This window comes from Prionailurus viverrinus, chromosome D1, assembly GCF_022837055.1.
Source record: "Prionailurus viverrinus isolate Anna chromosome D1, UM_Priviv_1.0, whole genome shotgun sequence".
In the NCBI taxonomy this organism is placed as follows: Eukaryota; Metazoa; Chordata; class Mammalia; order Carnivora; family Felidae; genus Prionailurus; species Prionailurus viverrinus.
Genome location: NC_062570.1, coordinates 49593100 through 49611803, shown reverse-complemented (window position 1 = coordinate 49611803; position 18704 = coordinate 49593100). Strand labels below are relative to the sequence as shown.

The 18704-nt window shown below is 40.5% G+C and overlaps 1 protein-coding gene across 3 annotated transcripts in view; it reads right to left on the bottom strand.

The window, feature by feature from the left end:
• Window positions 1-18704, bottom strand: part of RAB30 (RAB30, member RAS oncogene family) — an 84445-nt gene that overhangs the window by 58606 nt on the left and 7135 nt on the right. The window contains exon 1 of one of the 3 annotated variants that reach the window (XM_047878294.1): window positions 17848-17866. The exons of the other annotated variants lie outside the window; for them this stretch is intronic. The gene's annotated coding sequence lies outside the window, so the exon portion shown is untranslated. Of the gene's footprint in view, window positions 1-17847; window positions 17867-18704 lie in introns of those variants that run through there. 3 annotated transcript variants of the gene reach the window in all.

The window sequence follows — 18704 nt, the reverse complement described above, 5'->3', positions numbered from 1 at the left end:
TTTACAAAATACAAAAAAATAAGAAAATCATAGATTAAAAGACTAAAAAACAGAGAGAGACTAAAGATACATAACAACTAAATTTAATGTGTAATCTTTGATTGGACCTTTGAAAACAAATCAACAATTAAATTATTAACATTATTATTATTTGGACAATAGGGGTACAACAGATTACAAAAGAGGCTGCAATTGTTCACTCCCCTGTATCTACGCCTCTGAGTAATACGACTTTGCAGTTCCTCCTGTCAAGAACTTCTGGTTTGGGGCGCCTGGGTGGCTCAGTCGGTTGAACGTCTGACTTCGGCTCAGGTCACGATCTCACGGTTCCTGAGTTTGAGCCCCACGTCAGGCTCTGTGCTGACAGCTCAGAGCCTGGAGCCTGCTTCGGATTCTGTGTCTCCCTCTCTCTGCTCCTTCCTTGCTCACACTCTGTCTTTCAAAAATAAATAAAGATTTAAAAAAAAATTTTTTTTAATAAAAAAAAAAAAAAGAACTTGTGGTTTGCTTTGGTCAAAAGACCGCAACAAAAGTTATGCCATACTACCTCCAACCCTAGGCCTCAAAACATTTTGCACACTCCCACTCTTTCTTGGAATCTGCCTACATGCCATGGAAGCAAGTGTGGACTATCCTGCTGGAGGATGAGAGGCCCTCTAGGGCAGAGACAAGCCATCCAAACTGAGGCCAGCTTAGAGCAGCCAGCCCCTAGTGGATCCAGCAGCTGACTGCAGATATTGAAGAGGCCCCACCAAAGATCAGCTGAGCCTGATCCCCATTACAAGAACCAACCAGTTGACCCACAGAATCACAAGCATTAACAAATGGTGGTTGTTTCAAACCACAAAGTTTTGGCACCGTTTGTTACACAGCAAAAACGCAACTGATTGAAGGCGAGATTTAAATATAGACTGCGTGTTAGACAACATTATGGAATCGATGTTAAGTTTCCAGGGCATGATAATGCTATTGTGGTTATGGAGAAGAAGATCCTTACACTTTGGAGAGAAATAGGAAGGTATTTAGAAACAAAGTATCATGATGTCTTGCCTCCCAACCCACCCCCCAAAAAATCTAAATCTGCATACAGAAAAAAATAAAGCCTATGTGGCAAAATGTTAACAACTAGTAGATTTAAGAGCTTTTGACCGTTCTTTTCACTAATCTGCTTGTTTGAAATTCTTCAAAATAAAAAGTTAGAAAGAAAAAACACACGCCTATCTCCAGAACATGATAGTGCTGAATATTTATCTGGTAACACAGCATACTACCACGGAGTGAAAATAAATCCTTCTCATTCTTTAAGCCATCCTCTACCTCCTATCCCTTTTTCTGAAGGTGACCACTAAAGGTGGAAGTAGAGTAGATATAAGCTGCAGTAAACGAGGGATATGCCCTGAGATAGTTAAAAAAATAAATCATTAACGGATAAGAAATGTTTAAAAGTAGGTATTAATGGCAAGCAATTGCTAAGTGAGGTTTCTCCCTGACATAATCAGAAAAAACTTCTGGCGGGTTGGCTGAAGCTTGAAAAGAAAAAAGCTTTGGCAAGAAAACATGGGCAGGTCTTTGAATTATTTTCTGTTAGAAAACAAATATTCATGTGTTTCTCTATTTTAAGGGATTTCTCAAACGCCCACAAATGAGAAGACAATCTTGCATTACATCTCTTCCCCCTGCAAAATCCCTCAAGATTCTTACCAAGAGAGCCTAAATCTGTCTTTTCACAACCTAATGAAATCCTTCTTTATTTAATTTGGATCTTCCTCCAAGTGACGTGCAGCAATTATTAATGCTGTGTATTGACTTATACATACCAACCCAGGGGCCCAGGTTCAAAGGATATAGCTTCCTGAGCTGAAATCTAAGAACCTTGCCATATAGAGAAACTCTGCTTACAATGAATGGATGGCAAACAAAGCCCACAATATTCCTTATGTAAAAAACAATAATCTAAGTAGAGAGGGTTTTTTTTTTTAAGAATAACCTCTACAAATCTGTTAAAATGTCTTTGACTTCAAACAAAACAAAACAAACAAACAAAAAACCTCCAATCAAGCAAACCCATGTATTACCATTGTCGGGTGAGAAAAACATTCAAGTTACATAAGAAGGGAAAGAAAACATCACAAGGTATACCGTACATCTAATGAATAGGTTGTGCCCATCCATCAGAACTAAAAACTTAATGCAGCGAAGATACTTGTTTTAGGCATCATTTGGTTCAAAATGAAACCTATGCCAAATTTTTTCTTACAGAATCCCTCAATTCTCTAGCATGAACCCCAGGATGCCTCAGACTATAGTTTGAAACTACAATTTTAAATCTAAATGGTTGTACAAAAAGAAGAGGGTAACACATGCAGACAGAATCTTCCAGTTGCCCCTGCAAACGTCATCAGATTCAGGGAAACCAACCAGGCTCTCACATCTTCAAGGGAAATTTGACGTCCAAACAGAATTCTACTGTGCACATTCTCAAAACTCTTCTGTGACACCATAAAGGCAGCTGCAGAGCAATAGGCTTTCCTGGCCCACATCTGCATATTAGCATATACATCTGGTGGAAGGATGAGACATCAGCAGACCTGGCATGGGTCTGCTTAGCCAATGAGTTCCCATTTAGTTGTCACAGTCAAGTGGGAATAAAGGGCTCTGAGCGGCTTAAGCACTAGAGCTTGGACTTGAATCCTGCTTCTACTGCTTAATGACTGGGTAACTTTGGGCAAATTTTACTTAATCTCTTCAAGCTGTTTCCTCAAATTTCCTCAGCTGTAAAATGGGGATGGTAATCTTATCTATTACACTGAGTTATTGTCAGAATTAATGAGGTAATATGTATTATTATTTATGTCAATAAACTTTGAATAATGTTGGCTCTGATTCTTATTCTTTATCATTATTTGGGTGGTTATACTAAATATCTGTTAAGAGCCTTTACAGCTCTAAGATTCTATGAATTAATTAGCTGTGTGACCCACAGTAAGAAATCTGACATCTCTGGGCCTCATGCTCTTTATCTGTTAAATCAAAGGGTATATATAGCTCAGTGATCTCTAAAATCCCCTCCAGCTCAAAAATATTAAATGGTTCTATGATTGATCTTCTATGTTTTCATATGTGTGTCAGTGCCCCTGCCTAGATAAATTGGTACAAAGCAACTGCCAGATAAGCAGTCTTTATCTTTTTTCACGTTTTTCCTTTAATCTCATAACACACCCATGCATATATAGCATGTGCATAGTATCAGTACCCACAGAAAAAAAATAAGCAAGTATGGAGGAAGCCAAGCTTCCGTCCCCTTCCTTTAGGCCGGTTAGTGGCTTCCAAAACACGAGTGTGGGAGGTGCAATGAATGAATGTATTCATTTTTACGCCCACTGAAGCACCCCACATACTGAAGGAGGAGTGCTTTCTTGTGCTCCAAAGACACCCACTCTTTGTCTCCACATGCTACCTTCCACATTGCCATCTTACCTGCCCGCACCAACAACTGGCCTGATGGAGTGCTGGGATCTTGCCATGCTAATTTTACCACAGCAGTGCCTAGAATGTGGTAGGTACCTAACTTACTTAATTAAATTCCAGGGCACCTGGGTGGCTCAGTCAGTTAAGCGTCTGACTTTGGCTCAGGTCATGATCTCACGGCTCGTGAGTTCAAGCCCCATGTAGAGCTCTGTGCTGACAGCTCAGAGCCTGGATCCTGCTTCATATTCTGTGTCTCCCTCTCTCTCTCTCTGCCCCTCTGCTGTGTGTTCTCTGTCTCTCAAAAATAAAGAAACATTAAAAATGTAATAATTAAATTCCTACTTCCCTCAGGACCAAAACTATACATTTGAAAAGTAACTAGGCAGTTTGAGGTGTGGGCCTGAACCTCTAAGGATCCTTTATTAAGGGTCAGCAATCCAACAGTGTCAGGAACTAGTTGTGTTCTTGGTGTGCAGGCGAAGGGGGGGTGGTGGTGTACAGAGGGGGATTATTTTACCCTCTAGCTCTTAGTTTCCTCTTTGATTAAAAAAAAGGGGGAGGTAGCACTGTGAACACTGGCTTGCTCAGTGGTTAGAGCATGCAACTCTTAATCTCCAGGTCATGAGTTTGAGCCCCATGTTAGGTGTAGAGACTACTTTAAAAAATAATAATAATAATTTTTAAAGGGGTGGGGAATGGGTTAGATCAGGAGTTGGTAAATTATGGTTCATGGGCCAAATCCAGCCTATGCCCTTCATCCCCAGTTTAGGATGATCCTTACATTTTTAAATGGTTGTAAAAGCAAACAAAGAACAATATGCATCAGAGATGGTATGTGGCCCACTAAACCAAATACATTCACTTTTTGGCCCTTTACAGAAAAAGTTTGCTGACCCTGGATGAGATTATCTCTAAGATCCCTTCAAATCCAGAAATTTTTGGATTCTAACTCTACTGGGTTTCCTTGAACAGTCAGATTCTGGCTCTACATACCAAGTATTCCCAAGACTGAAACAATACCTGAGGCACAGCAGGACCTTAATTGTTGTTTGTTTAATTGAATAAATGGATCTGTTGCAGTAACCCTAAGAACCGAATCCTACACCAGGAGGGTAAGTTGGGTCAATGTGGATCAAATGACCACCTAATAAATGCCCCCAGGATTGACTGGCCACAACAAGGAGAACACGTAGTTCCATTGGCCCTTTGGATAACACCTGTGATGGCCCAGAGCTCGGATAACCCGGATCACAACTCACCTTGTTCCACCAAGTAAAAAATACATTTAGCTATCCCCTGAACAAACCACTTCAAACAAACAAGTTATAAAGCTGTCAAGATGTAGCTATCAGAAACACAGATCATCTGATCAGATAATCTTAATAGTGGTGGACCTACGAGAATAAATCCCATCCACAGTAAGGCATATAGGATAATTTAGCTTTCAACATTCTGTTCTTCTTTCCCTTTTGTTGTTCATATATAATAGCAAAACAAGGAATTCAAACATTTATGTCAGGGCAGGAAGCCAAGTAAAGTCTAGAATATATGATCCTATTAACACTAATGGAAGTTGGAGCAAGGTAAAAGAGAAAATAAAGCTCCCTGCTTCCACTCTCAGTACACATACTTTTCCAAAATAAACAGCCAACAATTATTCTTTTAATGTTCCTTCTCTGTACACCCATAAATCACTCCTAGGCATATACCTTGTGCTGATTTCAAAGGATGGGTTTCTGCTTTTGTGGAGTTTTTTTTTTTTAAACCTTCCCTTTGCTCTTTGGAGCTCTCTCTTCTCTTAGCTGACCAGAGAAGTCTGAAGTTCCCCCAACCCATGACCAAGGATGAGGTGGATTCCACTTCTCACCCCCACCCCCACCCCCAGGCACTATGCTCCAGACATACTGGCCTGGAAAGTTAAAAAAAAAAAAAAAAAAAAAAAAAAAAAATCCTGTATATCTCAGTGCTCATTTCCAGGCTGTTCATAAACCAGAGGAGCAAAGAATAGTTTAAATTTGGATTCTTTTCCGGACTCATTAAGTAAGCTTTTCCTAATAGCCAGAACAGTCGGAAAGACACTGACCCTCTGCTGACCTCTGCATGAACCTCAAAACAAACAAACCAAAAAACTCTTTACTTCCGAGAGCCTTGTTGTTTTCATGTTTTTCAACCAATAAAAATGGCCTTAACCTTAGCTGGCATCCTTGCTTGAGACACAAGGATCCAGCACTCGGGTTATATTGTCAGAGCTCTGGGACCCTCTCAGGAAAAGTCCTGCAATGGCTGTTCTCTGAGCCCAGGACCAAACAGCCTCATCTACATTTTCTCCAAATCCCATCACTGTAAACCCTGCTCTGGGGACCCAGTCCCGCCCTGAGCCTGCATCAAGCCCTTCTTGGATGTTCCCACTCTTCTCCCTCTGGATGTGATCCAGAGCATCCACTAGGGAGAGAAAAATCATCACACAGTTAAAAACAATCCCTGGAAGGAGGCTTGGTAACTAATGTACAAAAAAAGCTGACTGCCTCCACCATAGGGTAAATCTGGTATTTACTCACTTTATCTCTAAAAAAGCTTTTGCAGACTATTCATTAATGTTTGCATAAAGAAAAGAGACCCACATGTGCCTTTTGATTGGGATGTTTCTTTTTTTAGAGTTTATTTATTTATTGGGGGGGGGGGAGGGGCAGAGAGAGACAGAATCCCAAGCAGGCTCCTTGCTCTCAGGGTGTCACCCAGTGTGGGGCTCAAACTCACCAACTGTGAGATCATGACCTGAGCCAAAATCAAGAGTCAGACGCTTAATTGCCTGAGCCACCCAGGCACCCCTTGATTGTGAAGTTTAATAGGAAGTTTGCATTGACTCAAATAGGCATTGGAGAACATGTTGGCCTACTTAGTTATAATTAGGTATGTATGCAAAAATTGCATATTAGTACTCAAAATAGACCATTGCTTACTCTTTCAACAGTGCACAGTTATCTTAATAAACACAGTACATCCATTCTCATTCCTCAAAGCAGAATTGACCATTCCCTCTACTTTGGGGGCCTAATGTACCTTGTAAGGACCTTAATAATGGAACCTGTGATCCTTTAGTCTTTTGTTTGTATGACTGTTTTCCTACACCCCACTGTTTCTATTCCCCCAGGCTATAAGTCTCTTGAGGATAAAGACTTCCTATTCCTTCTTGAGCCCTCAATGCTCAATAGACTGCCTAGCACACAGCAGGTGCTTCATAACATGAGGGTAGAAAAGGGGGTGAGGCAGTAAGCATTAAGAAGGCAGAAACTTAATCTTTTATTCCTTGTTGCCTGGCCTATAAATATTTTTGAAATTAATGGATGGACTGAAGAAACAAAAGAACAGCAGTATTAAGGCATGAAAAGTACAGAGCTTGGCTGTAATGAATGTCATCTTCCATCAATTCTAAAACATCTTTTTTTATATTTTGACAGGACATTAGGATGCATTTTATAATGAATGGCATCTTTGCATGGTGTCATAGTTTATTTGGAACCTTATTTTCTCTTTCTTTCTCAGTGGTGAATAGGACAGCTGTACACGTTAGAAACAATAGTGTCTCAGGCACCTGGCTGGCTCAGCCAGAAAAGCATGTGATTCTTGATCACAGGGTTGTGAGTTTGAGCCCTACACTGGGTGAACAGATTACTTAAAAATAAAATCTTAAAAAGAAAAAGAAATGATGGTGTCACTGATTCAGTGAAATACAGTCTTTTGATGCGACTGAGGTAAGAAGGGCTGGAACGATGACTATAAAATTGTACTGAATTTTCCACAAGAGTAGAAACAAAAAGAGAGGCTGGGCCTTTTTAGTAAATAGAGTGGCTTTGGGTCTCACAATGACTCCCCCTTGAGGAGAAGCGGCCCAAGTGGGGCTCCCACTATGCTAAGTGACCTTACCTTTCTGGGGCACTGATTGGTTCAGGGATGGTCACATGATCCAAACTGAGCCAATCATTACTCTGAAATTTTTTACTTAGAGCCAGTAAGAATGTAGGTCACTTCTCTGCTTTGACAACAGTGAGATTCAAAGTTTAGGAGCGTTTGGTGACCATGCTCCTTACCATGTAGGAAGAAAATCAAAGGCAACGGGCAGAATTTTGACATTGAGTACCTGTTTGGCTCAAACTAGCTACATGCTCACCAAACCTATTTCTTTTTCTTCCTGGGCAAACAGGCCATATTTCTCAGCCTCTTTACCATTAGGTGGAGTCATGTACTCATGTACTGAGTAATAATTGATAGAATGAGGACAGAAGTAATATAAGCCACTTCCAGACCTGGCCCATGAAAACCTCTCACATAAGATCCTTGAATCTACCTCTCCATCTGCAGGTTAAAAGGAGAGAATTCTAACACAGAGGAGAAGGGAACCAAAAAACAGAAGAAGTGTGTCCCTGAAACACAGAAACTGGCTTAACCAGGAGAAACTATGTTGAACTGCTGTCTGAACAAGAAAAACACTTCATTTGTGTTAAGCACCAAAATTTGGGGGTTGTTAGGGCAGTTACCTACTCTAAAACCTCTCAGCTCCAGCTGTACCCCTCCTTCCAATGGTTATATGAAATACCTCAGCATTCTTCTCATCAAGTCCCTCTTCGCCCAAGCTAGTTTGAGTTGGGTTTCTTTCATTTACAACCCAAAGAGTTCTGAGAAATGTAGCCAAGAAGAATGAATTACAATAATTTGAAATGGCATAAAGATAGTGCTAAGCAACAATCCCCAAGTGTCTGAGGAACACACCTAGAAGATTTCTCAGAACGGAGAAATAATCCCAACACACTTAATGACAACACACAGAAGACTCTTCAGTTTCCCAGGGCTTTCTGGCTCTAAACTCATAAACCATGTACAGTGAGATACTCTCTCCCCATTCTCATTTCATTACCAGAAGCATATGCAGAGTTGTAATAGTGTTGCCTTAGGGTCCACCTACTATCAAATATCCTCAGGAGTTCCCAACCATCCAGAGCCCTAGCAAGCAAGATAAACCTCATTTATCATACACAGCCAGCTTTGCTGTCCCTGGATTTCTTGGGAAATGGATCCACATACAGCTCTAACAATCCAAGTAATTACTCTGGGGTGACTAGCTCTGGGTATGAGTGTATAACCCTGACCGGAGTTTTCCAAGAAAATATTAAGAATCACCAAAGGTTCTGGGAGTATTATAAGACTATAAATGAAAAAGATTACAAAAATAAACATGAGAATGATACCATGCATGCCTACTTGAGCAATGAAAAGATTTGCCAGGAACTGGGGCCAGAGATGACAGAGCATGCATCCTGCTCAGTTTCCAGAAATGTCTCTCATTGAGCCAAATTTGTTTTATAACAACAAGCACTGACATCTGTTATACATTCTACGGGCTTGTTATACAGCACTTCAATACTATACATTGAGTTATTTGCCTCTCACAATGGTATGAAGTTAGGATTGTCATCAGTCCTTCATTTAGAGCTAAGAACACATGCTCAGACAGGTCAAGTCTCACAGCCCCAGGATTTGTGACTTGGGCCAAGACTTGAACTCCAATCCCCTTACCCTACATCCTCTGTCCATTTCACTGTAGCCCAAACTGGAATACCAGGGCAGAGAAACGGCCCACTGGCATCATTTCACCACTGCTATAATTCATTAGCTCATTTGGAGGTCAGTTTGCTACTTTGTGCAACCATATGTAGGAGCTTTTTGGGGGGGTTAAAGGCCCAGGATAAATGCCTGGCCTGCTTCCAAAACAAGCTGGGAAAACACTCCCTAACAAGACACAATAGCTTATGTGCACAGGAAGACTTGAGCGAGGAGGAAGGAGCCTGAAATAAGGGGTTAAAAGTGGAAACTTCTATGTGATCCCGTCAAAACCTCAGAGATGGAGGCCTCTGAGAGCCAGGCAAAAAGCTAAGCTCTATCAGGACCCCAAAGAGGGGATCTGGGGCAAGGGAAGTAAAGTTACCCTTTTTGGGGGAAGGAGAGGGGATCAAATACATTAAACTGAGCTGGTCTCAATCAGCATTCTCTTAGATGACTTTTTTTTTTTTTAAGTTTTTAAAATGTATTTATTTTGAGAGAGAGAGAGAGGCAGACAGAGAGGAATAGAGAGAATCCCAAGCAGGCTCCACATTGTCAGTGCAAAGCCAAAGGTGGGATTCAGGCTCACAATCTGAATGACCTGACCTGAAATCAAGAGTCTGATGCTTAGCCAACTGGGCCACCCAGGTGCCCCTCTCAGATGACTTTTATGAGCCACTTCTAAGAGACAAACTGCCAACATCAAACATTCATATACTATAAGGAAAGGCAAAAAAGGCATGGGGAGAATTAACATTTTAGTAAGAGTCATTTATCTGTGGGAGCAGTGACCCACCAGTTCAGAAGGAAGACATAGAAAATTGGGGGAGCTGCCCTTTGGCATGTTGGAAAATTTCAAGAGCAAGCCACCCCTAAATATCGCTACTTTCTAGGCTCCAAGGATGAGAGGGAAGCCTTGTTGCCTGGTGTGGATTTTGTATCCAGAAACAGAAAATCAAGGAACCTGAAGAAGCATGGGGTAGTAGAAAAGGGCAAAGGCCTTGATTTTAACAAACTTGGGCTTGAGTCCCGGCTCAGTCTCCTGTTAGCTGTTACCTTAAGCATGTTAAACCTCCTTGAGGCTTAATGTCCATATCTGTGAAGGATAAGACTTGGGGAGAATAAAACAAAATTATCAATGTAAAGGACATAGTACAATCCTTGATATGTATTAGCTGCTCAATACATTTAGTTCTTTTAACTTTTCCCCCCTCAAACCTCACTTCAACTCCTTAGCATTGGAATTCTAATACTGAGTCATTCTAATTCTTAGTAATTCACTGGTCCTTAATAGTATTGAAAGAATATATTGGGGCGCCTGGGTGGCTCAGTCGGTTAAGCGTCCGACTGCAGCTCAGGTCACGATCTCGCGGTCCATGAGTTCGAGCCCTGTGTCGGGCTCTGGGCTGATGGCTCAGAGCCTGGAGCCTGCTTCCGATTCTGTGTCTCCCTCTCTCTCTGCCCCTCCCCCATTCATGCTCTGTCTCTCTCTGTCTCAAAAATAAATAAATGTTTAAAAAAATTAAAAAAAAAAAAAAGAAAGAATAGATTGGCCATTTCACTTGCCTCTTTGAAACATAATCATCTGTGACTTTAGTTGTGAACACCTTAAATAACTCTGGGTCCTTGGGCCTCTTACTAGTCTACTCCATGCTTCCTAAATTTCCTTAAAAAAAAAAATTAACCCCTAGGTCTCTCTTCAACTTTATCATCTTTCTCCAATCTGAAAGAGAATTCAAACTATATCAATATTTGGCTGCACTCACTTGTCAAAATCAACTACACTTTCCACAAGACTTAAAATAAAAAGGAGTTCTAAGGTCAACAAAGCTTAACTGAATTTAATAAATACGCAGTGTTCTTATAACCAGAGGAACAACAGGAAGGATAAAGTTCTCATGGTCTTCCTCATTACCTTCCTAGCCTTTGGGATAATTTCCTCTTGACATCCACTCATCCAAGACAGGGACAGGTGTCCCTTCTCTATGCTCCAGTCTTCTTGTGTACACCACTACGAATGCTATGGCCATACTTTACAATAATCATCCATTTCATCTCCTTCACAATCTCCCTTCAGGCAAGAACTGTGTTATACCAAATCTCAATAACCAGTCCCAGTACCCACCAGCTCAATACCTGGTATATAATAGATACCAAATTAGTGTTGCATGGATGGGTAGATGGGTAGATGGATAGATGAAAAAATAAATAGGGTTTTTTGATCTGGGAGAAACCTTAGAAATAATCTAGTCCAATACCAGGTCTTCATTTCACAGACACGGAAACAGGGCCTCAGAGCTGTCAGGTAACTCCACCAAGGTAGTCTCAAAGCAGCAAGAAGATGACAAGTGGTGGAAGTCACATGCCATTTTTACCGTGAGTTCAAAGGCAGACATCACTTCACACTCATCCCCAAGAGAAGATAGCGTAGCTTTGTGGATACAGAGAGCATGGGCTCCACAGGCAAAGTCTTGCTTCGGCTACCTATTGGTCATGTGACTTTGGGCAAGTTACTTCATCTCTCTGAGTCACAATCCTGGACTTTGTTAATTAGGGATATTAATAACTTCAGAGTTGTTGGGGGTGTTGCATCTGCCAACATACATAAAGTGCCTAGCATAGCACGGGCACTATGTGCTAAATATATGTTTACTGAATGAATCATGAATGAGTCCCTGTCCGGCATACCACAACTTCATGAACCTGGTTTAGACTTTGCATTTAAGTCTCTGCCCACATGGAAGGTGGTTGGGACACCCATAATTATAGAGTCACTTCGAGATTTGTTCCTTGCTAAAACTGGATCTTTAAGCAGCCTCAAGCCTCTATAACATTGCTCACTATTCCCTTTACCCGGGCTGCCCTTCCCACCTTCCTCATTGCCACATAAATCTGACCCATCTTCCATTGCCTAGTCAGAGCTGCCCTGTCTAGAAAGCCTCTCTAATTCCTATGACTGCATCAGTCTTTCTTGTCTCACTAATTACTTTCTACCACATAGTAGGGGAGAGTATATCTGTTTGGGTTTTTAAAATTGTGATAAAATATACATCACATAAAATGTATAATCTTAACCATTTGTAAGTGTACAGTTCAGTGGTGTTAGGTATATTCACAGTGTTGTAAAACCAATATCCAGAACTTTTTCATTTCTCAAAACTGAAACTCTATACACATTAAACAACAACTCCCCAATTTTTCCCTCCCTCTAGCCCCTGGCAACCACTATTCTACTTTCTGTTTCTATAAGTGTTACTATTCTAGGTACCTCATATAAGTGTAATTGTATGATATTCATCCACTTGTATTTGGTTTATTTCTCTTAGCATAATGTCCTTAAGATTCAGCCATGTTGTAGCATGTGTTAGAATTTCCTTCCTTTTTAAGGCTGAATAATATTCTACTATATGTACATCTACATTCGGCTTATCCATGCATCTGTTGATGGACACTTGGGTTGCTTCTACCCTTTGGCTATGGTGAATAATGCTGTTGTGAACATGGACATATAGGGATATATCTGTTTTATCTCCTCTACTTGAGTGTGAGCTTCTTAATGACAAAGCCTGGGTCTCAATCTTCTCTAGGTGCCTAACATGTGATAGGCACTCAGTAAATATCCATTAAGTAAATAAGACAGGAATCTGATCCAAAAATGAAGTGAAAAAGTAATCATCTTCCCCACAAATCTGCAAAATGGTAGTATCACACAGCAGAAAAGCACGGGCTTTGCAGTAAGACAGTCCTGATTTCTGGTCCTGGATCTGATTTTATTAGTCTTATAATCTTAGGCATGTTACTTAAGCTCTCAGAGCTGCAGTTCCTCATGTGGTTTTTGACACAACTAAAAGCTACAACTTATGTAAAGCAGTTAACATAGCACTTGACATATCATAAACTCAAAAAATGTTTAGCAATATTATTATAAAGTCCTATAATAAAAGTAACTTGGGGAGGCTCGAGCCTGGCTGGCTCAATCAATAGAGCATGCGACTCCTAATTCGGGGTCATGCATTCAAGCCCCCACTGAGATTACTCAAAACAACAACAACAACAACAACAACAACAACAACAGCAACAAAAACAATCTTCTTATTGCACATACAAACATGCCATTTAGCTTCCTAGCCATGGTAACCTTAAAGGCAAAGAACATAAAAAAATTCTCAGACCAAACCATTTACAGCAGGTAATAGTCAAAACAGAAAGACACTACCACAGCAGCAACAATGATTCTGGACTGATATCACTGAATGTGGAATCTTGAGCTATACAGTTGCAACACATGAGCTGGAAATTTTGTCACTTCAAAGGGACAGACTTACATCTTATACTAAAGATCATCTCGTTTAGAAAAGCAGCCTGTCCAAGTTCTCATGAATGTTTTTTTTTAAACATTTATTTATTTTTGAGACAGAGAGAGACAGAGCATGAGCAGGTGAGGGTCAGAGAGAGAGGGAGACACAGAATCTGAAACAGGCTCCAGGCTCTGAGCTGTCAGCACAGAGCCCGACGCGGGGCTCGAACTCACGGACCGTGAGATCATGACCTGAGCTGAAGTCGGCCGCTTAACCGACTGAGCCACCCAGGTGCCCCAATCTCATGAATGTTTTAAAATCAGGATTACTTGAGGCTTTTTGGGTGCTTGGGCTAAATCTATTTTGAATTTAATCATAATTCAGGTTTTGAAGCTTTTAGTAAAAGATGAAAGAAATAAATAGATCTTGATCTTTAGTACTGTTTCAGACAGAAGTATTTATTTCAATCTGTCTCAAAGGAAATTGAGCTCCCCACCCCACTCCCGGTTCCTCTAGGACATGAATTCCTTTTGAGGTTGCTATCCGAATTTTCCAGACCAGAAACATTCCTTCCAACATTAGCTCTTAGAAAGGCAAGTTTTTGAGTCTTAGAAGGAAAAGCTTATTCAAGCTTCTTTTTGTCTGCCAAAACAATTAACATTTGCCATGGCTAATTCAAATGGCTCTCCCAGACAAAATCAGAAACTTGACCATGTAGTTGGGGGAAGAGGGAAGAGAAAAAAAAAGAGAAGGTAAGGGGAAGTTGCCCAAATGCTAATACTGGCCCCAAAATGGCCCCAAGTGATCACAACCCCTAACCTTCTTAAGATAATCATGATTCCTTATAAATTTAACACTATACTGAGATAATTTATTAAATGGATAACTAAATATGATTTTATGTCTCTCCCAATTTTGTTTTTTTTTTAAGTTTACTTTTATTTATTTTTTTTAGTGGGGGGGGGGAGAGGGAACAAGTGGGAGAGGGGCAGAGAGAGAGGAAGATGGAATCCCAAGCAGGCTCCATGCTATGGATACAGAACCCAATGCAGGACTCAAACTCACAAACCGTGACATCATGACCTGATCTGAAATCAAGAGTTGGGTGCTTAACCGACTGAGCCAGCCAGGTGCCCCCAAATAATGCTATTTTATTTATTTATTTTTTAATTTTTTTCAACGTTTTTTATTTTTATTTTTGGGACAGAGAGAGACAGAGCATGAACGGGGGAGAGGCAGAAAGAGAGGGAGACACAGAATCGGAAACAGGCTCCAGGCTCTGAGCCATCAGCCCAGAGCCTGACGCGGGGCTTGAACTCACGGACCACGAGATCATGACCTGGCTGAAGTCGGACGCTTAACCGACTGCGCCACCCAGGCGCCCCTAAATAAAGCTATTTTAAAAGTCAACTTTATAATAAAATAGTAAATGTTAAGAAATCTCCCAATGCACACATGCATGCACATACACATACCACTCATTTTTACAGCCCTGTACCAGTAACTACTTCGTTATTTAAGATCCTTCCAGCGTTTCTTTGTGCAAGTTCAAATGTATTTTCTTATCCCTGCTTCTTTCACAAAATATGCACTCTTCTGCACATTCCTTCTTTCATATAATATATCCTTTGAGATTTTTCTATATTAGTACTTACAGAATACCCTAATTCTTGTTTGTGGTTTAATAGTTTCCCTTGTGTGAACATACTCATTTATTTAACCTGTTTCCCACTGACCCACACTTAGGGTTGTTTCCAATCATTTGCTATAAGCAACAATGATGCAATGTTTGTTCATTCTTTTTTTTTTAATTTTTTTAATGTTTATTTATTTTTGAGAGAGAGAGAGAGATAGAGTATGAGTGGGCGAGGTATAGAGCGAGAGGGAAACACAGAATCCAAAGCAGCTCCAAGCTCCAAGCTGTCAGCACAGAGCCTGATGCGAGGCTCGAACTCACGAGCTGTGAGATCATGACCTGAGCCAAAGTCAGATGCCCAACTGACTGGGCCACCCAGGCGCCCCTCCTTGTTCATTCTTTTTAACTTGATTTCATCAGGTGATGTTCTGTTCCTGGACTGCCAGTGAGGCAACAGAGTTGTCAAAACTGGGTGTGCGTCTGGTCTCTTCTGCTAACTGGCTGTGACTCTCAGAAAGTTACTTGTATTTTCTGACTCTTAATTTCCTCACTTGTAAATGGGCAGAAGGTTGGTAACGGATTACAACACACTGGGAGATAAAAAGAATTGAGGAATCCAGGTAAAAAAAAAAAGGGGGGGGGAGGAGGAGGAAGAGGAAGAGGAAGAGTTGAAAGCTGATCTATCAAAAAAACACATGGTTCATAAATATAGAAGTAAATCATCCTTTAATAGACACCGTTTGACTTAGGCCATGATTATCAGTAGATATTAAAATCATTGGATAGAAGTTGTTGAGGAACAGGATATTCAAACAATCTCAAAGTATCACCGCACAATTTTGCTTATTACAAAGAGAAACAGGTACCTTTACAATGAAGAGATCAAGGCAATATCACTTCATCCACATGATCAAATCTCACATCACCAGTGATGTTACAAACTGATACTATGTGTCACCTAGTGTGATGCAAAGAAAAGGATGCAACATTGTCTATGTGGAATTCCTACTACAAGCATTTAACTGGAGTTTGTTACAGAAAAAACAATCAGACTAATCCAATTTATGGTCTACCAGGCAATAGACTTGAAATCTTCAAAATTTCAATGTCATAAAAGACAAAAAAGGCCGAGATACTACACTACATTAAAGGAAACTAAACAGAATTACTTTGTGTTAAAGGGCAGAGGGGGCGAGAGAGAGGAGAGAGAGAGACAAAGGGACAGAGAGAGAGGGAGAAAGGAACAGAGACTGATTATAGAAACATTAGAACTGTGGAAATCTGAAAAATATTGTTTCAATGTAATGATATTGTGGTAAATGGGAGAATTCCCTGTGTCTTAAGAGATACATGCTCCAGAGCTTAGAGATAAAGTGTCCTAACGTCTGCAACTCACTCTTAAATGATTTTTTTGGGAAAAGAAGTGTACATGCGCACACATTTCAACTAACTCCGAAGATCTAAGGAAACCTCCTCCCCATGTGCCTGAAGGTAAAAGGAACCATATCAAAGTAAATGCCACCAGCCAGTCCTACCTTCATGAAGCTTATACTTTTGATCAGAAGGCAAGGCAAAAACAGGAAGCAGCTGGAGATGCTTTTGGTTTTGGTTCCAGAAAATCTACCTAGGGCCTACATCTGCAAATTATTTTTAAGCTAGGTAACTTTTAAAACAAAACAAAACAAAACAAGTTACTTAACCTCACTAAGAATTGTTTCCTCATTTATATGGGAAAAAATGGAAGTAAAATCTACCACCTAACTTTGAGATTATATATTTTTTTATTTTTTAATGTTGATTCATTTTTGAGAGACAGTGCATGACCAGGGGAGGGTCAAAGAGAGAAGGAGACACAGAATCTGAAGCAGGCTCCAGGCTCTGAGCTGTCAGCACAGAGCCCGATGCGGGGCTCAAACCCACGGATCGTGAGATCATAACCCGAGCTGAAGTCAGACACTTAACCAACTGAGCCACCCAGGCAACCCCTAAGTTTGAGATTATAAAACAGCATACAAAATACACCTTTGTAAAGCATCTTTCATTGAACACTCTCATTAAAAGATATTAGTCTCGGGGCACCTGGGTGGCTCAGTTAGTTAAGCGTCCAACTCTTGATCACAGCTCAGGTCATGATCTCACTGTTTGTGAGATTGAGCCCTGCGTCTGGCTTTGCACTGACCATGTGGACCCTGCTTGGGATTCTCTCCCTCTCTCTCTCTCTGCCCTTCCCTTGCTCATGCCCTCTTCTCAAAATAAATAAATAAACAAACAAAAAAACAAACTCTCAAACTCTCAAAATAAATAAACTTTACACACACACACACACACACACACACACACACACACACATATATATATATAAAAGGAAGGCTCCTGATGTTTCCACCTTTGTTTCCTTCTCAGAAAACCCAGCACAGAATCTCCCATTTAGCTTATGCTCACAAATATTGGCCAAAGAAGTAACAATAAGACATTACAGGACAGAATGCCTTAAAAAAGTCCTTTGGAATACAAATGGCATTGGAATTAAATGAAAGAATAATATGAGCTGCCCCAGTGAGAGACAGCAGCCCCTTAACAACAGCACATATTTATGTACATATAAATTTGCCAAAGTCTTTTTAGACACATTATCTCATTTTGACCTCAAAATAACCCCCAATTAATAGAAGAAGAAACTGAGACTTGAAGAGATAAATTTCCACATAGCACAGAGCTCAAATCTGTGTGCTCCACCCAGCCACATAAGAATGGAAATAATTCATAGCTTGTGAACCTTGCAATCTTTTCCCCAGGGTCTCTGCTGGAACAGAGTGAGTCACTCACTGATGGCCACTCCTAAATTCATACCTTTTCTCCAAAAAAATGCCAAAAATCTGCCCTGGGATTGCTCCTATTGATCTTCAGAAAGATGAACGGTGGGGTCTTTCAACTACCTGATTCAGCTGTTTTAAAAGTGGAGCTTAAATTCCCCTTTCTAGTGTGGTTGTGTGACTGCAATAGAGAGGAAGTGAGCAGTAGAGGTTATTTTCATCTCAAGGTGATGCTGTCTACATTTTAGTGACATTAACCATAACTCAAAAATTTTCTGAAAAATTTTCTGGGGAAAACTCTTGGCTGTTTTATTGTTTCAGTTCACTTTTTAAAGATCACACTGTGTTGTAGGCAGAGATAATGTATTTTATTTCTTTCTTCCAGAGATTTTCACATTATTTACATACTCACCTGTATTATCACAGCCATTACAAAAGCAGCAGGAGCTCCGTGATTCCATTTTTGCCCACTTTCTGTCCACCCATCACAACTTCCTTCCCTTTAATAAGAGTTTACCCCAAGTGGCTATTGGACTTGGCAAAGGTAAGTAGAAATGGCACTGTCACAGACTGTTGGTAAAAATTTAAACTGGGGAGCAATTAACGGGGAACTGTTTATGCCCTCTGACCAAGCATGTCCACCCCCAGAAATGTATCCGACAGAAATAATCCCACAAGTTGATCACAAAAGGATGCATACTCAAATGCACACTGCAGTGGTATCCCACAGCATTTAAGACAGGTAAGTTAGAACAACGTGCAAATGTGTGGGACAAATACTCAAAATATATTAAGAGGCAGCAAATAGAATTATATATATTATAATAGTATCATTAGTATATGTGTGTGTGGGGGGGGGGAATGACAGAGGGATACATATCAAAATCTCAAAGT